Consider the following 25,645-nt stretch of genomic DNA (forward strand, 5'->3'; position numbering starts at 1 on the left):
GGGTGCACCGTTCCCAGAAGTACTGCAATACCGGGTCGATGCGTGGAGTGGACGGAGCAAGCCCCTATTCCATCTCCCAGTTCCAAAAATCAATTTAATATATGGTGCCCGGGTAGGGCACGTATCAGATATTAAACTGATAAGAACAGATTTTTCTTTTGACATATTTTTATTGTAACAATTCATTCATTTATACATTATTTCATTTTTACAGAATATTTACATGATTGTTTTATTCTCTCAACAGATTGATTTGTCCGTGTATATAATTTAAAAGAAAAACATTCTGGTATATAATTTAAAAAAAAAGAACATTCTGATAAAAAGAATAGACATAAACGAATGAATAAATATGGTAAATACTTAAGGTATAAAACCAGATAAAACAATAAAACATACTTTAAAAGCTCTCTCTTCCATTGTGCAAGAACAGGTATGTCCTTATAACCTTTTAACCATCAACTCAGCTCTTCAAAACCAGTCCCAAAGACCTGGCTTTTCCGGGCCCAGAGGAGATCCTCTTGAACCGCGGCACCGCTGCTCCGCCTAGGGTGTTGGGGGGCATCTACGGGCAGTCAGGGCTCGTGGCTGTGCGGACCTTTCCTGTGAAGCTCTGGCCCCCACGTCCGAATGGCGACATGCGGTGTACTCCTGCAGCCTAGATTTAGCCAGCTGGATGGTGGCGTGGAGGGACACCTGCATGCGCTTCCCTACCAGTAGGTTTCTGGAGGTCCAAATGGCGTCTTTGATGCAGAGGATGGTGAGCCATAGCCTGGGAGGTGTTTTAGCTGGCGTTTCCTCTTGGCTCACCCCTCCTCTTCCCATGGGGTAATCTGGGACCCCCCCTACTGGCAGGTACGGGAATTGTTGGGGGCCAGCTGTCGCCCACAGGTCCCTCACAGCGCTGCACTCCCAGAGGGCGTGCCTCACGGTCTCCGGTGCGCCACACCCGGGCCGTGGGCAGATGGGATTCTTTGACATGCCTCGGGAGTGCATCACGGCCCTGACCGGGAGGATCTCATGGGCAGCCATCCAAGCCAGGTCTCGGTGTCGGTTATGAAGAGCTGAGTGGGATACATTCCGCCAAACCTTTTGGGCTTCACCTAGAGTGAGCCCGCGCACTGGACACACTTGTTCCCGTTCCTGCGCAAGGGAGAGGATAGAGCGATGATTGGTTAAAACAGTCACACTTTCTTTTAACAAATTAAAATTCTTTAAAAACTTCTTTATGTGGGTGTATGCTGGGGGTTGGTTAAAAGCCACTGGTGTTGTCAAATCTGTCTGTAAAAATTTTTGGGTTCTTAAAAAGGACCCCATCCAGAACCGGGCCATAGCTGTTGTTTTTTCTTGTTTGGATGGGGCCAAGGCATATTTCATATGTAGTGCAGTATAAAAAGCTCCTAAAAACAAATAAGGGTCTGGTACGCCTTTTCCTCCATTTTGTGGTGCTTTCTTCATATTTACTCTTTTAAGCCTCTCCCACTTAGACCCCCACAGGAAATAAAATATGGCACGGTCCAAGGATACGAGAAAGAATCTGGGGGGAAAAAAAACCGAACACAACAATAAAAACAAAGGTAAAATCACAGCTTTTATGATTAAAACCTTTCCTTCAAAAGTCAAACGTCTCAGTCCCCAGAAACCCAATTTTTTCCTCACGTTACCCATCACGTCGTTCCAGTTCCCACTCCCTCCCCCGTCTCTGTCGAACTTAATGCCCAGTATTTTTAAGTCTGTCTTTTTGATAGTGAAGTCCAGTCCGGCAAGCTCACTGGGTTTCCAGGGGCCGTAGAACTGTGCCTGGGTCTTGTCTCTGTTTAGTCTGGCCCCCGACGCTTTCCCAAACCAGTCTGTCAAGTCCATAGTCCTCTGTATTGATAAAACGTCAGTGCATAAAAGGTTGACATCATCCATATATAAAACAGTCTTTGCAGTCAGTCCTCCAGTCCCAGGTATGGTCAGTCCATTAATCCATCTATCCCTTCTCAAGACCTGCGCTAGGGGTTCGATGCAAGCCACATACAGGAGGGGAGATAGCGGACAGCCCTGACGGACACCGCTGCGTATATCTATCGCTTTTGAAAGATTCCCATTAACTAGGATTTTGCTGGTTATGTCCTTATACAGCAGCCCCACCCATGCTAAAAATCTCCTAGGGAACCCCATTTTGCCCAAAACTTGAGACAAGTAGTGGTGCGAGACTCGGTCGAATGCTTTTTCAAAGTCTAAATTTAACACTATCAGCCGAATATTTCTGTCTCTCGCATAACAGATGGCATCTCTTATCAGTATGAGGCTGTCCGTGATCTTTCTCCCAGGGACGGCACAGGCTTGATCCGGGTGGATCAGGTCTGTTAAAACTGTTGACATCCGTGTTGTTAAAAGTTTGCTAAAAAGTTTACAATCCACATTTAAAAGAGTTATAGGACGCCAGTTTTTTAGATCAGTCTTGTCATCTTTTTTATGTAGTAAGGTCATTATTCCCGTCCTAAAACTGTCAGGGAGTCGGTCAATCTTGTCAAAGTCATTAAAAACAGCCAGTAAGTCTTGTCTTAAAATGTCCCAAAAGGTCAAATAAAATTCTAGAGGAAGTCCATCAATTCCAGGAGTTTTCCCTTTTTTAAATTTTTTTACACTTTTATCTATCTCAGAGAGATTAAAATTATTTGTCAGAGCGGTATTATCTTTTACTGTTTTTTCAATGCTTGTTAAAATTTCGCTTAAAATACTATCGTCACTTACCTTTTCTTCATAAAGTTCCTCATAAAAACTTTCTACTGCTGATAAAATACCATTTGTGTCTGTCATTGTTTCTCCTTCTTTGTTTTTCAGTTTGACTATTGCTCTGCCTCCATCAATGATTTTCTTAAAAAAGTATCTTGTGCATTTCTCACCTTCCTCTATTTCCCTTTCTTTGCTCCTAAAAATAATACCTCTACTTTTGACCTCGGCCAAGTCCGACATTTCTTTCTTAACTTCTTTAATTTCATCGTTAAAATCAAAACCCTGACTAAGAAGATAAAAGTAGCGTTGTAGCCTCTTTTGCAGTCCCACCATTTGTCTCTTTTCTTTTGATTTTTTCTTTTTCCCTGCCCATCTAAAAAAAGTCTTGGTCTTTCCCTTTACCATCTCCCACCATTGTGCTCGTGAATCATAAAAGTCTTGTAAGGTCTGCCATTGGCTGTATTGCTCCCTGTAGTCTGTCGTGATCTCCAAATCTTCCAACAGGGAGCTGTTGAGCCTCCACATCCCTCCACCTGTCGTCACATCTGTGGGAAATGAAAGGGTGCAAGAAAGCATAACGTGGTCTGAAAAGAAAACGGGTGTTAATTTAACATCTACTGGTGCCAGGTCCCGTGTAAAGATATAATCTATGCGGGAGGCTTTTGTGCCATCACCACTAAACCAAGTGAGTCCTTTTTCCCCAGGATGCAAATTTCTAAAACAGTCAGTCAATTTAAAATCCTTTATAATGTTCTGTAAAAAAATAGATGTTTTATCCATTTTAAAATCTTCCCTTTCCCCTTTCCTATCATTTTTACTTAAAATGCAATTAAAATCCCCTGCTAAGACGAATGGGGTCTTCCCTAAGAGGTGGGACTGCACGTCTTCTAAAAGGTCGTACCTCTCATTTTTATCTGTGAAAGCATACATATTTAGTATATTAAAATCAAGTCCTAAAAAGGACAGGTTTATTAAAAGAGCTCTCCCGTCTCTCACCACTGTGCTTCCCTTCACCAGGAGCTGAGGGTTTTTAATTAAGATGGCTACTCCATCTGCTCTGTTAAAATTTGATCCACTCCACACAGAAACGTGGGGCCATTGTTCTTCCCATCTCCTATAGTTGGACATAAAAGGTAGAGCACATTCTTGTAAAAGGAGGATATCGCTATTTTGAGTTTGTAAAAAGGATAAAACAGTTTTGGCTCTCAACTGTGACCTCACACTTCTTACATTTAAGGTAGAGAGTGTGAGTGTCATGATAAGAATATTTAAAAAGGATAAGTACAACATTTTAGAAGACATTTAAATAACTAAAATAACTTCAATTAAAAAAAGGTATCTGTGTCCTGTGAAACCAGCTTTTCCTTTTCTTCCCCATTGGGGGAAACCGGAGGTTGGAGCTGTTTCTCCCTTGAGCTAGCTCTAGGGGTTGATGTTTGGAGTTCTATTGACAAAAAGGATACTTCGTTTGGCGAACTGAGTGGAAAGAGTCGGTTCAGATCGTCTGATGAGGAGGAATCCGACCGCAATCCCACCCGATCCCTTTTCTCTTTTTTCTCCTCAATGGGGGATCGGGCGTTCCTTTTTTTCCCTCTCAATATAACTCCTGAAAAATCATTACTTACCTCTGTCTCTTGTTCCTCCTCCACTACCTTTTCTTGTTCTTGGTTGTCCTGTTCACTGTCACCATCCTTACTTTGTTCATCTGACTCAGTTTCTTTATCCATTAGGGATTGGTGGAGTTCCATCACCTCATTTTCATCTGCTCCAATTGTGTGGTTTGGTGGGAAATTCAAAATTTGCTCCGCCCCTTTTCTCATTGGTTCTGCCTTTTCCTCGCCTCTGTCATCTGCTTTCTCTCCACCAACCACAGGGTTTGGCGGGAGATTTGAATTTGGCCCCGCCTCCTCGTTGTCCTGTGGCATTATCTGCTTCACCGCCATTTTGTGTGCTTTGACTTTGTTGGCAAACGATTTGGGGCAATCTCTGTAGAGATGGAGAAGGTCTCCACAAAGATTACACCTTCTGCCATTGGGACATTCTTCGAAAGAGTGTCCAATTTCTCTGCACTTGTTACAAAAAACTTTCTGGCATGCTTCAACAAGATGCCCAAACTCCCCACATCGCCGGCAGAGTTTGGGCATCCCCTGATAGTGGATGTAGCCCCTGTTTTCCCCCAGAACTATCATTTGTGGTAAATGCCTCAGACCTTGGAAGCCCTGGGGGTCTTCCCATTGCTTAATGGGGACCCTCCAGGAACAATTCCAAATCCCATCTTCATCATACACCTTCATAGCCTGGCCCCTTACAGTGCAAAATCTTCCCAGCCATGTACAAACATCTTCTCCATTTATAGTCTCATTGAACATCTTAACAATAACCACTTTTTGCGTGTTGTCAGTTAGTTTCTCAACTTTAAACATGGAGAACTGGGTCTTGTGTGTGTCAAAACGTTGCCAGAAGTCATTTAACAGTGCTGCATTCTTAAAACTCACATCAAAGCCTTTGTTAAAAGGCAGGGTCAGAATACAATTCAAGTCAACAGGGGTAAACCCTAAACATTTCTGTATCAGTTTCCTGGAAAAATCTAGTCTAGACATTTCCAACATCTTCCCATCTTTTTCTAAAAAACTACAACGCACGCTGTGGTGCCTCCGCATGCCGGCACGAGCAGCCGACATGATGGAGGCACCCCCAGCTTAAAAAAATTACTTAAAAGAAGACTATTAACAATAAAATTTTAAAACACTGCTGAAGGATAAAAGACTTACCTTAAAAGGGATTCTCTCAGTAGAAATCTCCTCCTTAAAACAGAAACAACACAGTAAAAAGCAATAAATAACAATAAAAAAGTACGGCTGTGAGCAGTACAATATACCTCTCTGAAGGTGTAGGAACGTGCTATGGATAAACACAACCCAAAACCCACAAAGAGGCGATCGCAACACTGCCGATTGACCAGACACTTGATCTTAGCCAAAAGGCCGAGAAGCGATGACACAATGACGCCGAGGCGGGGGAGCCGGCAAAGGCCACGCCCACCTGGGCCGCGGCGAGAGGGCCTAAGGTCGCCAACAAACAAGCTCACCGAAAATGGATCACAACAGAGTGCCCAACACGACACTTTGGAGTGCAACCTGGGACTTTGGATCATCATCGTTCAAAAGCACGAAATGGCTCGTAACTCCTAAAGCGTCGGTCGCAGACCCAAGTGTCTTACATCACCGGAATCCTTGGCTCGGGCCGAACGAGACGCACGCCTCGGATTGGAGGGTCGCGCGGCGAGATTTTCGGGTATTTTGGATTTTCTGAAAAACCTACTTTTGCACAGTAGTCCTGGGCCGTTTGCCCAATCTGGCCCAAACCGGTGCCGAAAGATTCTCTGGAGTCTGACTGCCAACAGTGACCGGAAAAAAAGTGGGAATTTCGATTCCCGCTGGCGACGGGACGCCAAAACGTTGGCAGTGGGCGAGGCAGGCTTTACTTAAATGGCCATAACTCTCCGGCGGCAAAGAGACAATTACACCCAAGTCGGTACACCTGTGTACGGGCTCAGCCCGTGGTCACGTGAAAAGGGATGTGGCGACTGGCCACCTGGTGGCGCTGTTAACAGAAAAAAAAACAACAACAACTTGAATACGGCCATATAGGCGACTGTGTATCACGTGATTTTTCACACGTGCACAAGGTATTCATAACCACATGATAGAACTCCTCATTCTGAACAACTTTGGACCACTGCTGTCAATCAAAGCGTTCCTTAAATATTGGAGATTGCTTGAAGAATGAAAAAAACAAACAAAACAACAAGCCTACTTTCGCAGATTGGTCCCAGGTTGTTTTCTATCTCTGGATCAACCACTGCAGTTCAATTCTCTGGACTTCCTAGGTTGCATTACCCATCAGAGGAAGGAGAAAAAAAATAAGCGGAGCTTTAACAGTCTGCTCTTTTAACCAGTGTGCGTCCAGGGGAGAGCGCGAACGCAGTCCCCCACTACCATAAATTATGCAGTCGAGATTCCCACATTTGGGGAATTCGCAGGGGTCAGCACAACCGGAGTGCAATGGCCGAGCCTCGCCCTGGGTGAACCACCTTCCTGATCATGGTGTCTCCCCTGCCAGGTAAGTATGAACTCCCAGGCCTCCAGTCAGAGGGACCCTGTCCCTCTTCGCAATCCTCACCGACGGTTAGTAAAAGACTCCAAGAGACAAGAGAGACATCAAAAATGTGCGGTGACTTTTTTTTTTTTTTTCTTCTTTTTTTTGGTTTCATGCTCCGGAAAATGGATTTAATACGCAGTCCCCGGAGAGTGGACGAATCAGATATTAAACTGATAAGAACAGAGTTTATTCTTTTTTTTTTTTTTCACACCCACCATTCTACCTTCACCGGTATTGCATATGATCACCTACGACATTCCACGAACATCTGCTGTCACACTATAAGACATTTCTTTCATTGAACACTTTAAGGGTGGGTGCACCGTTCCCAGAAGTACTGCAATACCGGGTCGATGCGTGGAGTGGACGGAGCAAGCCCCTATTCCATCTCCCAGTTCCAAAAATCAATTTAATATATGGTGCCCGGGTAGGGCACGTATCAGATATTAAACTGATAAGAACAGATACTACACTTGATCTTAGCCAAAAGGCCGAGAAGCGATGACACAATGACGCCGAGGCGGGGGAGCCGGCAAAGGCCACGCCCACCTGGGCCGCGGCGAGAGGGCCTAAGGTCGCCAACAAACAAGCTCACCGAAAATGGATCACAACAGAGTGCCCAACACGACACTTTGGAGTGCAACCTGGGACTTTGGATCATCATCGTTCAAAAGCACGAAATGGCTCGTAACTCCTAAAGCGTCGGTCGCAGACCCAAGTGTCTTACATCACCGGAATCCTTGGCTCGGGCCGAACGAGACGCACGCCTCGGATTGGAGGGTCGCGCTGGCGAGATTTTCGGGTATTTTGGATTTTCTGAAAAACCTACTTTTGCACAGTAGTCCTGGGCCGTTTGCCCAATCTGGCCCAAACCGGTGCCGAAAGATTCTCTGGAGTCTGACTGCCAACAGTGACCGGAAAAAAAGTGGGAATTTCGATTCCCGCTGGCGACGGGACGCCAAAACGTTGGCAGTGGGCGAGGCAGGCTTTACTTAAATGGCCATAACTCTCCGGCGGCAAAGAGACAATTACACCCAAGTCGGTACACCTGTGTACGGGCTCAGCCCGTGGTCACGTGAAAAGGGATGTGGCGACTGGCCACCTGGTGGCGCTGTTAACAGAAAAAAAAACAACAACAACTTGAATACGGCCATATAGGCGACTGTGTATCACGTGATTTTTCACACGTGCACAAGGTATTCATAACCACATGATAGAACTCCTCATTCTGAACAACTTTGGACCACTGCTGTCAATCAAAGCGTTCCTTAAATATTGGAGATTGCTTGAAGAATGAAAAAAACAAACAAAACAACAAGCCTACTTTCGCAGATTGGTCCCAGGTTGTTTTCTATCTCTGGATCAACCACTGCAGTTCAATTCTCTGGACTTCCTAGGTTGCATTACCCATCAGAGGAAGGAGAAAAAAAATAAGCGGAGCTTTAACAGTCTGCTCTTTTAACCAGTGTGCGTCCAGGGGAGAGCGCGAACGCAGTCCCCCACTACCATAAATTATGCAGTCGAGATTCCCACATTTGGGGAATTCGCAGGGGTCAGCACAACCGGAGTGCAATGGCCGAGCCTCGCCCTGGGTGAACCACCTTCCTGATCATGGTGTCTCCCCTGCCAGGTAAGTATGAATTCCCAGGCCTCCAGTCAGAGGGACCCTGTCCCTCTTCGCAATCCTCACCGACGGTTAGTAAAAGACTCCAAGAGACAAGAGAGACATCAAAAATGTGCGGTGACTTTTTTTTTTTTTTTCTTCTTTTTTTTGGTTTCATGCTCCGGAAAATGGATTTAATACGCAGTCCCCGGAGAGTGGACGAATCAGATATTAAACTGATAAGAACAGAGTTTATTCTTTTTTTTTTTTTTCACACCCACCATTCTACCTTCACCGGTATTGCATATGATCACCTACGACATTCCACGAACATCTGCTGTCACACTATAAGACATTTCTTTCATTGAACACTTTAAGGGTGGGTGCACCGTTCCCAGAAGTACTGCAATACCGGGTCGATGCGTGGAGTGGACGGAGCAAGCCCCTATTCCATCTCCCAGTTCCAAAAATCAATTTAATATATGGTGCCCGGGTAGGGCACGTATCAGATATTAAACTGATAAGAACAGATACTACACTTGATCTTAGCCAAAAGGCCGAGAAGCGATGACACAATGACGCCGAGGCGGGGGAGCCGGCAAAGGCCACGCCCACCTGGGCCGCGGCGAGAGGGCCTAAGGTCGCCAACAAACAAGCTCACCGAAAATGGATCACAACAGAGTGCCCAACACGACACTTTGGAGTGCAACCTGGGACTTTGGATCATCATCGTTCAAAAGCACGAAATGGCTCGTAACTCCTAAAGCGTCGGTCGCAGACCCAAGTGTCTTACATCACCGGAATCCTTGGCTCGGGCCGAACGAGACGCACGCCTCGGATTGGAGGGTCGCGCTGGCGAGATTTTCGGGTATTTTGGATTTTCTGAAAAACCTACTTTTGCACAGTAGTCCTGGGCCGTTTGCCCAATCTGGCCCAAACCGGTGCCGAAAGATTCTCTGGAGTCTGACTGCCAACAGTGACCGGAAAAAAAGTGGGAATTTCGATTCCCGCTGGCGACGGGACGCCAAAACGTTGGCAGTGGGCGAGGCAGGCTTTACTTAAATGGCCATAACTCTCCGGCGGCAAAGAGACAATTACACCCAAGTCGGTACACCTGTGTACGGGCTCAGCCCGTGGTCACGTGAAAAGGGATGTGGCGACTGGCCACCTGGTGGCGCTGTTAACAGAAAAAAAAACAACAACAACTTGAATACGGCCATATAGGCGACTGTGTATCACGTGATTTTTCACACGTGCACAAGGTATTCATAACCACATGATAGAACTCCTCATTCTGAACAACTTTGGACCACTGCTGTCAATCAAAGCGTTCCTTAAATATTGGAGATTGCTTGAAGAATGAAAAAAACAAACAAAACAACAAGCCTACTTTCGCAGATTGGTCCCAGGTTGTTTTCTATCTCTGGATCAACCACTGCAGTTCAATTCTCTGGACTTCCTAGGTTGCATTACCCATCAGAGGAAGGAGAAAAAAAATAAGCGGAGCTTTAACAGTCTGCTCTTTTAACCAGTGTGCGTCCAGGGGAGAGCGCGAACGCAGTCCCCCACTACCATAAATTATGCAGTCGAGATTCCCACATTTGGGGAATTCGCAGGGGTCAGCACAACCGGAGTGCAATGGCCGAGCCTCGCCCTGGGTGAACCACCTTCCTGATCATGGTGTCTCCCCTGCCAGGTAAGTATGAACTCCCAGGCCTCCAGTCAGAGGGACCCTGTCCCTCTTCGCAATCCTCACCGACGGTTAGTAAAAGACTCCAAGAGACAAGAGAGACATCAAAAATGTGCGGTGACTTTTTTTTTTTTTTCTTCTTTTTTTTGGTTTCATGCTCCGGAAAATGGATTTAATACGCAGTCCCCGGAGAGTGGACGAATCAGATATTAAACTGATAAGAGCAGAGTTTATTCTTTTTTTTTTTTTTCACACCCACCATTCTACCTTCACCGGTATTGCATATGATCACCTACGACATTCCACGAACATCTGCTGTCACACTATAAGACATTTCTTTCATTGAACACTTTAAGGGTGGGTGCACCGTTCCCAGAAGTACTGCAATACCGGGTCGATGCGTGGAGTGGACGGAGCAAGCCCCTATTCCATCTCCCAGTTCCAAAAATCAATTTAATATATGGTGCCCGGGTAGGGCACGTATCAGATATTAAACTGATAAGAACAGATACTACACTTGATCTTAGCCAAAAGGCCGAGAAGCGATGACACAATGACGCCGAGGCGGGGGAGCCGGCAAAGGCCACGCCCACCTGGGCCGCGGCGAGAGGGCCTAAGGTCGCCAACAAACAAGCTCACCGAAAATGGATCACAACAGAGTGCCCAACACGACACTTTGGAGTGCAACCTGGGACTTTGGATCATCATCGTTCAAAAGCACGAAATGGCTCGTAACTCCTAAAGCGTCGGTCGCAGACCCAAGTGTCTTACATCACCGGAATCCTTGGCTCGGGCCGAACGAGACGCACGCCTCGGATTGGAGGGTCGCGCTGGCGAGATTTTCGGGTATTTTGGATTTTCTGAAAAACCTACTTTTGCACAGTAGTCCTGGGCCGTTTGCCCAATCTGGCCCAAACCGGTGCCGAAAGATTCTCTGGAGTCTGACTGCCAACAGTGACCGGAAAAAAAGTGGGAATTTCGATTCCCGCTGGCGACGGGACGCCAAAACGTTGGCAGTGGGCGAGGCAGGCTTTACTTAAATGGCCATAACTCTCCGGCGGCAAAGAGACAATTACACCCAAGTCGGTACACCTGTGTACGGGCTCAGCCCGTGGTCACGTGAAAAGGGATGTGGCGACTGGCCACCTGGTGGCGCTGTTAACAGAAAAAAAAACAACAACAACTTGAATACGGCCATATAGGCGACTGTGTATCACGTGATTTTTCACACGTGCACAAGGTATTCATAACCACATGATAGAACTCCTCATTCTGAACAACTTTGGACCACTGCTGTCAATCAAAGCGTTCCTTAAATATTGGAGATTGCTTGAAGAATGAAAAAAACAAACAAAACAACAAGCCTACTTTCGCAGATTGGTCCCAGGTTGTTTTCTATCTCTGGATCAACCACTGCAGTTCAATTCTCTGGACTTCCTAGGTTGCATTACCCATCAGAGGAAGGAGAAAAAAAATAAGCGGAGCTTTAACAGTCTGCTCTTTTAACCAGTGTGCGTCCAGGGGAGAGCGCGAACGCAGTCCCCCACTACCATAAATTATGCAGTCGAGATTCCCACATTTGGGGAATTCGCAGGGGTCAGCACAACCGGAGTGCAATGGCCGAGCCTCGCCCTGGGTGAACCACCTTCCTGATCATGGTGTCTCCCCTGCCAGGTAAGTATGAACTCCCAGGCCTCCAGTCAGAGGGACCCTGTCCCTCTTCGCAATCCTCACCGACGGTTAGTAAAAGACTCCAAGAGACAAGAGAGACATCAAAAATGTGCGGTGACTTTTTTTTTTTTTTTCTTCTTTTTTTTGGTTTCATGCTCCGGAAAATGGATTTAATACGCAGTCCCCGGAGAGTGGACGAATCAGATATTAAACTGATAAGAGCAGAGTTTATTCTTTTTTTTTTTTTTCACACCCACCATTCTACCTTCACCGGTATTGCATATGATCACCTACGACATTCCACGAACATCTGCTGTCACACTATAAGACATTTCTTTCATTGAACACTTTAAGGGTGGGTGCACCGTTCCCAGAAGTACTGCAATACCGGGTCGATGCGTGGAGTGGACGGAGCAAGCCCCTATTCCATCTCCCAGTTCCAAAAATCAATTTAATATATGGTGCCCGGGTAGGGCACGTATCAGATATTAAACTGATAAGAACAGATACTACACTTGATCTTAGCCAAAAGGCCGAGAAGCGATGACACAATGACGCCGAGGCGGGGGAGCCGGCAAAGGCCACGCCCACCTGGGCCGCGGCGAGAGGGCCTAAGGTCGCCAACAAACAAGCTCACCGAAAATGGATCACAACAGAGTGCCCAACACGACACTTTGGAGTGCAACCTGGGACTTTGGATCATCATCGTTCAAAAGCACGAAATGGCTCGTAACTCCTAAAGCGTCGGTCGCAGACCCAAGTGTCTTACATCACCGGAATCCTTGGCTCGGGCCGAACGAGACGCACGCCTCGGATTGGAGGGTCGCGCTGGCGAGATTTTCGGGTATTTTGGATTTTCTGAAAAACCTACTTTTGCACAGTAGTCCTGGGCCGTTTGCCCAATCTGGCCCAAACCGGTGCCGAAAGATTCTCTGGAGTCTGACTGCCAACAGTGACCGGAAAAAAAGTGGGAATTTCGATTCCCGCTGGCGACGGGACGCCAAAACGTTGGCAGTGGGCGAGGCAGGCTTTACTTAAATGGCCATAACTCTCCGGCGGCAAAGAGACAATTACACCCAAGTCGGTACACCTGTGTACGGGCTCAGCCCGTGGTCACGTGAAAAGGGATGTGGCGACTGGCCACCTGGTGGCGCTGTTAACAGAAAAAAAAACAACAACAACTTGAATACGGCCATATAGGCGACTGTGTATCACGTGATTTTTCACACGTGCACAAGGTATTCATAACCACATGATAGAACTCCTCATTCTGAACAACTTTGGACCACTGCTGTCAATCAAAGCGTTCCTTAAATATTGGAGATTGCTTGAAGAATGAAAAAAACAAACAAAACAACAAGCCTACTTTCGCAGATTGGTCCCAGGTTGTTTTCTATCTCTGGATCAACCACTGCAGTTCAATTCTCTGGACTTCCTAGGTTGCATTACCCATCAGAGGAAGGAGAAAAAAAATAAGCGGAGCTTTAACAGTCTGCTCTTTTAACCAGTGTGCGTCCAGGGGAGAGCGCGAACGCAGTCCCCCACTACCATAAATTATGCAGTCGAGATTCCCACATTTGGGGAATTCGCAGGGGTCAGCACAACCGGAGTGCAATGGCCGAGCCTCGCCCTGGGTGAACCACCTTCCTGATCATGGTGTCTCCCCTGCCAGGTAAGTATGAACTCCCAGGCCTCCAGTCAGAGGGACCCTGTCCCTCTTCGCAATCCTCACCGACGGTTAGTAAAAGACTCCAAGAGACAAGAGAGACATCAAAAATGTGCGGTGACTTTTTTTTTTTTTTTCTTCTTTTTTTTGGTTTCATGCTCCGGAAAATGGATTTAATACGCAGTCCCCGGAGAGTGGACGAATCAGATATTAAACTGATAAGAGCAGAGTTTATTCTTTTTTTTTTTTTTCACACCCACCATTCTACCTTCACCGGTATTGCATATGATCACCTACGACATTCCACGAACATCTGCTGTCACACTATAAGACATTTCTTTCATTGAACACTTTAAGGGTGGGTGCACCGTTCCCAGAAGTACTGCAATACCGGGTCGATGCGTGGAGTGGACGGAGCAAGCCCCTATTCCATCTCCCAGTTCCAAAAATCAATTTAATATATGGTGCCCGGGTAGGGCACGTATCAGATATTAAACTGATAAGAACAGATACTACACTTGATCTTAGCCAAAAGGCCGAGAAGCGATGACACAATGACGCCGAGGCGGGGGAGCCGGCAAAGGCCACGCCCACCTGGGCCGCGGCGAGAGGGCCTAAGGTCGCCAACAAACAAGCTCACCGAAAATGGATCACAACAGAGTGCCCAACACGACACTTTGGAGTGCAACCTGGGACTTTGGATCATCATCGTTCAAAAGCACGAAATGGCTCGTAACTCCTAAAGCGTCGGTCGCAGACCCAAGTGTCTTACATCACCGGAATCCTTGGCTCGGGCCGAACGAGACGCACGCCTCGGATTGGAGGGTCGCGCTGGCGAGATTTTCGGGTATTTTGGATTTTCTGAAAAACCTACTTTTGCACAGTAGTCCTGGGCCGTTTGCCCAATCTGGCCCAAACCGGTGCCGAAAGATTCTCTGGAGTCTGACTGCCAACAGTGACCGGAAAAAAAGTGGGAATTTCGATTCCCGCTGGCGACGGGACGCCAAAACGTTGGCAGTGGGCGAGGCAGGCTTTACTTAAATGGCCATAACTCTCCGGCGGCAAAGAGACAATTACACCCAAGTCGGTACACCTGTGTACGGGCTCAGCCCGTGGTCACGTGAAAAGGGATGTGGCGACTGGCCACCTGGTGGCGCTGTAAACAGAAAAAAAAACAACAACAACTTGAATACGGCCATATAGGCGACTGTGTATCACGTGATTTTTCACACGTGCACAAGGTATTCATAACCACATGATAGAACTCCTCATTCTGAACAACTTTGGACCACTGCTGTCAATCAAAGCGTTCCTTAAATATTGGAGATTGCTTGAAGAATGAAAAAAACAAACAAAACAACAAGCCTACTTTCGCAGATTGGTCCCAGGTTGTTTTCTATCTCTGGATCAACCACTGCAGTTCAATTCTCTGGACTTCCTAGGTTGCATTACCCATCAGAGGAAGGAGAAAAAAAATAAGCGGAGCTTTAACAGTCTGCTCTTTTAACCAGTGTGCGTCCAGGGGAGAGCGCGAACGCAGTCCCCCACTACCATAAATTATGCAGTCAAGATTCCCACATTTGGGGAATTCGCAGGGGTCAGCACAACCGGAGTGCAATGGCCGAGCCTCGCCCTGGGTGAACCACCTTCCTGATCATGGTGTCTCCCCTGCCAGGTAAGTATGAATTCCCAGGCCTCCAGTCAGAGGGACCCTGTCCCTCTTCGCAATCCTCACCGACGGTTAGTAAAAGACTCCAAGAGACAAGAGAGACATCAAAAATGTGCGGTGACTTTTTTTTTTTTTTTCTTCTTTTTTTTGGTTTCATGCTCCGGAAAATGGATTTAATACGCAGTCCCCGGAGAGTGGACGAATCAGATATTAAACTGATAAGAGCAGAGTTTATTCTTTTTTTTTTTTTTCACACCCACCATTCTACCTTCACCGGTATTGCATATGATCACCTACGACATTCCACGAACATCTGCTGTCACACTATAAGACATTTCTTTCATTGAACACTTTAAGGGTGGGTGCACCGTTCCCAGAAGTACTGCAATACCGGGTCGATGCGTGGAGTGGACGGAGCAAGCCCCTATTCCATCTCCCAGTTCCAAAAATCAATTTAATATATGGTGCCCGGGTAGGGCACGTATCAGATATTAAACTGATAAGAACAGATACTACACTTGATCTTAGCCAAAAGGCCGAGAAGCGATGACACAATGACGCCGAGGCGGGGGAGCCGGCAAAGGCCACGCCCACCTGGGCCGCGGCGAGAGGGCCTAAGGTCGCCAACAAACAAGCTCACCGAAAATGGATCACAACAGAGTGCCCAACACGACACTTTGGAGTGCAACCTGGGACTTTGGATCATCATCGTTCAAAAGCACGAAATGGCTCGTAACTCCTAAAGCGTCGGTCGCAGACCCAAGTGTCTTACATCACCGGAATCCTTGGCTCGGGCCGAACGAGACGCACGCCTCGGATTGGAGGGTCGCGCTGGCGAGATTTTCGGGTATTTTGGATTTTCTGAAAAACCTACTTTTGCACAGTAGTCCTGGGCCGTTTGCCCAATCTGGCCCAAACCGGTGCCGAAAGATTCTCTGGAGTCTGACTGCCAACAGTGACCGGAAAAAAAGTGGGAATTTCGATTCCCGCTGGCGACGGGACGCCAAAACGTTGGCAGTGGGCGAGGCAGGCTTTACTTAAATGGCCATAACTCTCCGGCGGCAAAGAGACAATTACACCCAAGTCGGTACACCTGTGTACGGGCTCAGCCCGTGGTCACGTGAAAAGGGATGTGGCGACTGGCCACCTGGTGGCGCTGTAAACAGAAAAAAAAACAACAACAACTTGAATACGGCCATATAGGCGACTGTGTATCACGTGATTTTTCACACGTGCACAAGGTATTCATAACCACATGATAGAACTCCTCATTCTGAACAACTTTGGACCACTGCTGTCAATCAAAGCGTTCCTTAAATATTGGAGATTGCTTGAAGAATGAAAAAAACAAACAAAACAACAAGCCTACTTTCGCAGATTGGTCCCAGGTTGTTTTCTATCTCTGGATCAACCACTGCAGTTCAATTCTCTGGACTTCCTAGGTTGCATTACCCATCAGAGGAAGGAGAAAAAAAATAAGCGGAGCTTTAACAGTCTGCTCTTTTAACCAGTGTGCGTCCAGGGGAGAGCGCGAACGCAGTCCCCCACTACCATAAATTATGCAGTCGAGATTCCCACATTTGGGGAATTCGCAGGGGTCAGCACAACCGGAGTGCAATGGCCGAGCCTCGCCCTGGGTGAACCACCTTCCTGATCATGGTGTCTCCCCTGCCAGGTAAGTATGAACTCCCAGGCCTCCAGTCAGAGGGACCCTGTCCCTCTTCGCAATCCTCACCGACGGTTAGTAAAAGACTCCAAGAGACAAGAGAGACATCAAAAATGTGCGGTGACTTTTTTTTTTTTTTTCTTCTTTTTTTTGGTTTCATGCTCCGGAAAATGGATTTAATACGCAGTCCCCGGAGAGTGGACGAATCAGATATTAAACTGATAAGAGCAGAGTTTATTCTTTTTTTTTTTTTTCACACCCACCATTCTACCTTCACCGGTATTGCATATGATCACCTACGACATTCCACGAACATCTGCTGTCACACTATAAGACATTTCTTTCATTGAACACTTTAAGGGTGGGTGCACCGTTCCCAGAAGTACTGCAATACCGGGTCGATGCGTGGAGTGGACGGAGCAAGCCCCTATTCCATCTCCCAGTTCCAAAAATCAATTTAATATATGGTGCCCGGGTAGGGCACGTATCAGATATTAAACTGATAAGAACAGATACTACACTTGATCTTAGCCAAAAGGCCGAGAAGCGATGACACAATGACGCCGAGGCGGGGGAGCCGGCAAAGGCCACGCCCACCTGGGCCGCGGCGAGAGGGCCTAAGGTCGCCAACAAACAAGCTCACCGAAAATGGATCACAACAGAGTGCCCAACACGACACTTTGGAGTGCAACCTGGGACTTTGGATCATCATCGTTCAAAAGCACGAAATGGCTCGTAACTCCTAAAGCGTCGGTCGCAGACCCAAGTGTCTTACATCACCGGAATCCTTGGCTCGGGCCGAACGAGACGCACGCCTCGGATTGGAGGGTCGCGCTGGCGAGATTTTCGGGTATTTTGGATTTTCTGAAAAACCTACTTTTGCACAGTAGTCCTGGGCCGTTTGCCCAATCTGGCCCAAACCGGTGCCGAAAGATTCTCTGGAGTCTGACTGCCAACAGTGACCGGAAAAAAAGTGGGAATTTCGATTCCCGCTGGCGACGGGACGCCAAAACGTTGGCAGTGGGCGAGGCAGGCTTTACTTAAATGGCCATAACTCTCCGGCGGCAAAGAGACAATTACACCCAAGTCGGTACACCTGTGTACGGGCTCAGCCCGTGGTCACGTGAAAAGGGATGTGGCGACTGGCCACCTGGTGGCGCTGTAAACAGAAAAAAAAACAACAACAACTTGAATACGGCCATATAGGCGACTGTGTATCACGTGATTTTTCACACGTGCACAAGGTATTCATAACCACATGATAGAACTCCTCATTCTGAACAACTTTGGACCACTGCTGTCAATCAAAGCGTTCCTTAAATATTGGAGATTGCTTGAAGAATGAAAAAAACAAACAAAACAACAAGCCTACTTTCGCAGATTGGTCCCAGGTTGTTTTCTATCTCTGGATCAACCACTGCAGTTCAATTCTCTGGACTTCCTAGGTTGCATTACCCATCAGAGGAAGGAGAAAAAAAATAAGCGGAGCTTTAACAGTCTGCTCTTTTAACCAGTGTGCGTCCAGGGGAGAGCGCGAACGCAGTCCCCCACTACCATAAATTATGCAGTCGAGATTCCCACATTTGGGGAATTCGCAGACGTCAGCCCCAGCTACGTGCAACGCTGTAGACTGTAGACTGTAGACAGTTCGGTCTTCTGATTGGTCGAAAGTCTACACACTGTAGACTGTAGACAGTTCGGTCTTCTGATTGGTCGAAAGTCTACACACTGTAGACTGTAGACAGTTCGGTCTTCTGATTGGTCGAAAGTCTACACACTGTAGACAGTTCGGGCTTCCGATTGGCCAAAATTCTACGTTGCCTATATTTGCAAATACAAAAAATATACATTTTTGACGACCTGTGATTCAGCGTTTGAGGTAAGACTTATGTATTATTATATTAACAATAAAGAAATGCATTCATTTTCATTAATTTTATTCCGTAAATTGTCCAAATGAGAATGAATGAAAAGTGCGTCAGCTAACGGCACCGCAAGTTGCATTCATCGACGGGCCTTATGAAAATTAATCATACTTTTAATTCCGTTAGTTAATATAATAAAGTTAAACCGTAGTAACGGCAAATTACCATGCCAAAAATTACCAAAAACCATGCTTACTACACTTTTACTATAATAAACAATGGTTACTACACTTTTGCTATAATAAAACCATGCTTACTACACTTTTACTATAATAAACAATGGTACTACACTTTTGTTATAATAAAACCATGCTTACTGCACTTTTGCTATAATAAAACCACGGTTACTACACTTTTGCCATAATAAAACCATACTTACTGCACTTTTGCTATAATAAAACCACGGTTACTACACTTTTGCCATAATAAAACCATACTTACTGCACTTTTGCTATAATAAAACCACGGTTACTGCACTTTTGTTATAATAAAACCACGGTTACTACACTTTTGCCATAATAAAACCATGCTTACTGCACATTTGCTATAATAAAACCATGCTTACTGCACTTTTGCTATAATAAAACCACGGTTACTACACTTTTGCCATAATAAAACCATGCTTACTGCACTTTTGCTATAATAAAACCACGGTTACTACACTTTTGCTATAATAAAACCAGCTAAAAAAGAAAAGAAAAGATAAAATTGAGAAAAAAAATATATATGCCTAAGTTCTTTTCAGTTTTAGCTTTCAATAAAAGCATGTACAATAATGTACAGGGGAAAAATAAAGTGGAAAGGAAACAGGAAAAAAATATTGAACACTTTATCTGAAATGTATTTAACCCTTGTGTCAATAAATAAAAAGTTACTCTGAGGTCCAAAGGACAAAAATGTCTGTGTCTTCGGAGCTTCGGAGCACAGACTTAAGTTTGGACTCATTTCAAAGGCCCTTGGCAGATTACTGTTGAAATAAATCAAAACAAAAAAAGTTATAGAGGTTTAAATTTATGAAAATGATTTATGACCATTATTTTATATAAAGATATATATTTTATGAAACATGCTGACCTCTGAAACTGGTAGAAAATTAAAGCCATATTATATGTAATGTTTATATATATCATATTATATCAAAGGTGGCAGTCTCATATCTCATATTATGGTCACACAGTGGCTGGATTTGTGATTTGCAGTAGAGTAGTTTTTCTCTCTCAAATATTACAGGCACACACACACACATTTTTTTTTATTTCATTTTGTAACTTTTGATTTAATAGATTTATTAAAGGAAATGGGGGTGAAATAGTAAAATTCCAATAAAAATACACTTGTCAAAATGTATGCATTTGGCATTAACATAGGCAACATGATGAAAAAAACAAAACTGTAAAAGACAAAAATAAGGACACACAAGGGTTAATACTTAGCAGATAAGCCTTTGTTTGTGGACATGTTCAAATTCCCCTCCTGTATAACTCTTAACCTCATCATGACCCCCTGTATTTGCTATGGTAAGAATATTTTATTTTTTATCATTATGATTGTAACAGACTGTTTCCTACAGGAGTGTTTAAAATGGATACATTGCTGCCTGCATTGAGCATTTTAGACACGAGTGTGCCACAAGATAGGCAACAATGCCTTCTTAAGGCAACAAAGGAGGCCAAGTCATTCAAACCGTCCCAAACCACTGATGACAGCGAGCTGAGGGACGAGAAGGTGGCTTATAACAAAGGTAATACCTTGGCATTAGGGTCATAGATGTTTTTTCCACCTTATATTTCCACTGCAGTCATGATAACCTACTGTTGTGCACTAGAGCGTCTGTGCTTCTGTGCTTGCGCGTTATCAGAGGCCTAACAATTTCTGTCTTCAGCTAAAGAGAGGTGCCGGCTTGTCACTTCAACTCCAACTGAGGTGCAGTGTCTTGGTCAGCTGATCGTCACTTTCGGGAAATATAATGGAAACACTTTCAAATGGCTGGTGGAAAACGACGTCGGATACATTAAATAGTAAGCATGTTGCACTAAACAGAATCAAACTATGTTCAGTATGTTTTTCATAAATTAATTGTGCTTTGTTATATTTTAGTGTCCTTGATCGCCACGCCAAGGAAAGCCGCCATCCTGAGAGGGTCATCAAGGACAAGTGGGTCAAAGAGCACCTGCTGAAATATGTGCAGCTGCTTCCACAGGTCTCCTGCCACCTCGAGATGAACGTGGACAGGGCCATTTACGGGCAGGGCCGGTTCAGGACGTTCACGTTCCTCGAGATGTGGCAGTGGTATAGCCTGCACAAGACCCTTCAGGCCGACCCGCAGGCTGGGACAGACCATGAGCGGAAGATGGCTCAGGAGGCGCACTGCTCTGTGAGGCAGTGGCTGGCGATGAAGGAGGACGACATCATCACCAAGTCCCTGAAGCGATTCAGGCAGTATATTGTCGATAGAGAGGTAGGTCAAGGTTACTACCGGTGACAGCCGTGATTGTTACTACACATGCTATGTTAATACAAACTTCAAAGTTGAAAGTCTCCTGTATTTTCACAGACCGCCACCTCCAGCACACCGCATGCAGCGAACGCCACCTCCAGCACGCAGCACTTTCCTGTGAGAAAGGTAGGTTAAGATGACTTCAGTAACAACCACTTAAGTTTGTATTAGGCATTGCACAATACTGATACTCTCCTGTGTTTTACAGACACCTCGACAGGACGTGGTCCCTCCTGCAGCGACCGCAACCTCCAGCACACCGCATGCAGCGACCGCCACCTCCAGCACGCAGCACTTTCCTGTGAGAAAGGTAGGTTAAGATGACTTCAGTAACAACCACTTAAGTTTGTATTAGGCATTGCACAATGCTGATACTCTCCTGTGTTTTACAGACACCTCGACAGGACGTGGTCCCTCCTGCAGCGACCGCAACCTCCAGCACACCGCATGCAGCGACCGCCACCTCCAGCACGCAGCACTTTCCTGTGAGAAAGGTAGGTTAAGATGACTTCAGTAACAACCACTTAAGTTTGTATTAGGCATTGCACAATGCTGATACTCTCCTGTGTTTTACAGACACCTCGACAGGACGTGGTCCCTCCTGCAGCGACCGCAACCTCCAGCACACCGCATGCAGCGACCGCCACCTCCAGCACACCGCATGCAGCGAACGCCACCTCCAGCACGCAGCACTTTCCTGTGAGAAAGGTAGGTTAAGATGACTTCAGTAACAACCACTTAAGTTTGTATTAGGCATTGCACAATACTGATACTCTCCTGTGTTTTACAGACACCTCGACAGGACGTGGTCCCTCCTGCAGCGACCGCAACCTCCAGCACACCGCATGCAGCGACCGCCACCTCCAGCACGCAGCACTTTCCTGTGAGAAAGGTAGGTTAAGATGACTTCAGTAACAACCACTTAAGTTTGTATTAGGCATTGCACAATGCTGATACTCTCCTGTGTTTTACAGACACCTCAACAGGACGTGGTCCCTCCTGCAGCGACCGCAACCTCCAGCTCATCAGGGTCCAAAGATGACTCGTGGATAGATGATGCCCTGCTGGTTGAAGCACTTGCTGCATTGGAAAGACAAGGTATATCACAGCACAAACCCTGTATAAATGCAGTATCTGTATTGAATAAGCGAGCACCACTCCTGAGGAGGAAGAGTGGTTGAAGGAAGAACGTTTATTTATTCATTTATTTACATTATTCATTCACAAAGAAAATTGGTGTCCTTAAAGGTTGGATCTTTTAAATTAAGATAATTTTCCAAAAGATGATTTTTTTTATTCCTCTATTTAGTCAACTTTAGCATTGGTGTATTCACTTATGCTCTTCATTTCACAGGGGATGCAGGGGGCAAACAAGGAGGACTAAAAGAGGGCCAGCCAGGCACTCTGAATACCATCGCACCAGCAGCTGTAAGGTCACAATTTATACACCTGAGCACACCTGACTCTCCATTCTCTGCCTACCTGGAAAGTGGCAAAGCCATGCAGTGCTCTCTCATACCGCATAACCATAAAAGTTTACACTCATACTTATAATAACTAATACACTTTTTTTTTTTTAAGGCTCCTGCATCGGCTCCTGGTCTTGATGTGATGCTATGTCAGGCGGGTCTACCTGAGGTAATGCATTTAACTTAATGCAAGAACACTTTTCAGTTCTGAGTAGAGAGTGGTTGTTAGATATGGTTTTGTCTTTGTTACACTACCAGGTTACATTTGAGGGCTGGCACAAAATGTGGGAGTCTGCTGCACATGGGCTCCCACAAGCGGATTTGAAGTGGCTGAAGGAGGACGATGTCAGGGGACTGTTTCAGAGGGCCACATCGTACCAGGACAAGTACGGCCGTACGAAGTGGAGGAAAGTCCTCAGGGATGACCGGATGTGGTTCTATCCCCCGGAATTCCCTGGAGTGGTGGGAGAGAGAGTCCCCTCGGCAGACTCCTTTTTTCAGAGCGCTGTTTTTTTTTGGAGACCAGTAGGGGTGTGGCGGTACAGCCTTCGCTGTCCTAGGCCTGAGTGCCCAGCAAGTGGCAATAAGACCGCTTGTCTGTACCGTTGTGGGTACTCCCACACGGTCAGACAGATCTGCGGCATGTCTGGCTGGTACTCCATGCTGACGGAGGTCCTGGCATGCAATGCGTGCAGAAAGGCTGCCAAGGAGTGTGAGGAACACGCCATTGGTCGTTTCCTGGCGTGGGATGTGTGCATCCTCGACCAGCTCAGTCCAGCTCACAGAGCCGTCTTCCCTGCCATCTTAACGTTACGGTGAGTTTCTGCATCATTTTACAGTAATTTGATTAATTTGATTCCTGAATGATTGCACTAGGAAAGAAATAGGCAAGATTGACAGGCATCCAACGATTGTGCTTTAATCTTAGGCGTGGCGTGGACAAGCAGGTGATCCGCCTGATGAGGGATCGCACCGAGGGCAACACCATGGCCAAGGTGTGGAGACAGGTCCTGGAGAGCCACTGCGAGGAGTACCTGCAGAGGAAAGACCTCTACACCACCCTCCTCTGCCAGTACAATCAACCTGGGAAGATCACAAGTAAGACAAAAAGTTCATGGTTTTGTTTTCTTAAGTGTTCAGGCAAAAACTAACATGCATACGAGTCCCATCTGACACCAAGCCAGCAGGAGCCCTCACTTTAGTAGGAACAAATAACCACTTGGTACAACTTGGTACAACATCTCTGGCCCACTGGTTTTGTTTTTTTCACCCATTAATAATGAAGTCTGCGTGTCTGTTTTCTCTACTTTCAGGGAATTTGTGCCCAAAATTCCAGGTACCACCACCAAGGAGAGAGCTGCCTTGCCCAAAGCTGCTGAGGAAAGCCTTTCTCCTTGCTGAGGCCGGGAACATTGAGGACTACCGGACTCAGATCATGTCCACGTTCGGGAAAGTCTTAAAATATGACTCCACCAAGAAGGTAAAAAAATTAAAGTCTGATTGTAAACATTCAGTCACTGAATTTGGCAGGGATTATTGCCCACTGCAGAACAAGATTTCTGTACTCATGGCTTGGTATGCACAGGTACAGGTGAACATTAACTCAAAATGAACAAAACATATTTATAATCCAAGAGAGAGAAAGATTAGTACAACACTTGTATAATAAAGGTCTCTGGATCAGATGCCTGTCACTCATCTCGTTGCGCCACTGGGAAGACGTGCATTCACCGAGATGCCGATGTTCCATAGTTCAAGTGAGAATCAACTCAAAATGAAGAATTTTAATGCGCCACATGTCTTATTTATTGAGTTCCTTCTCAGATAAGACACCATGTCTGGAACTGAAGCAACTTTTGCACCACTTCATAGAAAAAGAAGAAACGGAAGAATAATAATAGGAAGAACGCCAACGGATACAATAGGTGCCTACGCGCACTCAGTGCTTGGCCCCTAATAACACCTGACTAAACACATAAGTCGACACAGTGGAAAAAAAGAAGATATAAATGTTTGAATCTCTTCGTTTTGTATTGACTATTAGATCTGCAAGAAACTTTCCGGGGACGGGAAAGGCACTGCAGAATGGTGCACGAACGTGGCCAACGAACAGGGGCAGATCCTCATGTCTGTCTTGACGTGTGAGGAGTCCCTAGAGAAGCTGCGGCCGATGGCTGAAGGACTCATGGACAGGTACACGAGAGCGGGAGAGGCGCCTCCCGAACTCATGTACGTGGACCGTGGCTGCTGTCGTGTCCATGGGGTCTCGTCGTTGGAGCAGCTGTTCAGCAACTGGGCAGAGGCTGGCATGCTTATACGGCTGGACATTTTTCACTGGATACACCGGTTTGATGCCGCCGTCAGAACGGATCATCATCCGAAATATGCCCTTTTCAAGTCTGCACTCTCTGCTGCCGTCTTCTCGTACAATAAAGACGACATGGCACTGCTCTTGCAGGCCATACGTGCAGGACACTCAACCCACTATGACTCCCTGACTGATGGTCAGCTGATCGACACCTACGTCACCAAGCGCGATCTCAGCCATTACGTCAGGAGGATCACAGTGGGGGCCCAGGAAACTTTTGTGCGAGTCCAAAGTACAATTGATGTCCTGAAGGGAGCAGCAGGAATGGACGAGAACCAGGTGCATCTTTTCAAGGACCCAGCAGCAGTGGATCATGTCTGGCAGAACCAGCAGAAACACCTAGAGTGCCTCCAGGACCCACCAGGGCGGAATATGTACATCATAACAAAGTACATCATGCGTAACGGTGTGCGCCTTCCGCGGTACACAACGGTAAGAGGCAGCAATAGCCTCGAGGGCTTTCACTCCTTTTTGCCTGGCATGATTCCTGGGCCCCACTGCGCCGCTGTCCCATTCCAGGTGTATCTGCTGGCAGG

The sequence above is a fragment of the Scardinius erythrophthalmus genome (genome assembly GCF_964197995.2).
Source record: "Scardinius erythrophthalmus genome assembly, chromosome: 15".
NCBI classification, from domain to species: domain Eukaryota; kingdom Metazoa; phylum Chordata; class Actinopteri; order Cypriniformes; family Leuciscidae; genus Scardinius; species Scardinius erythrophthalmus.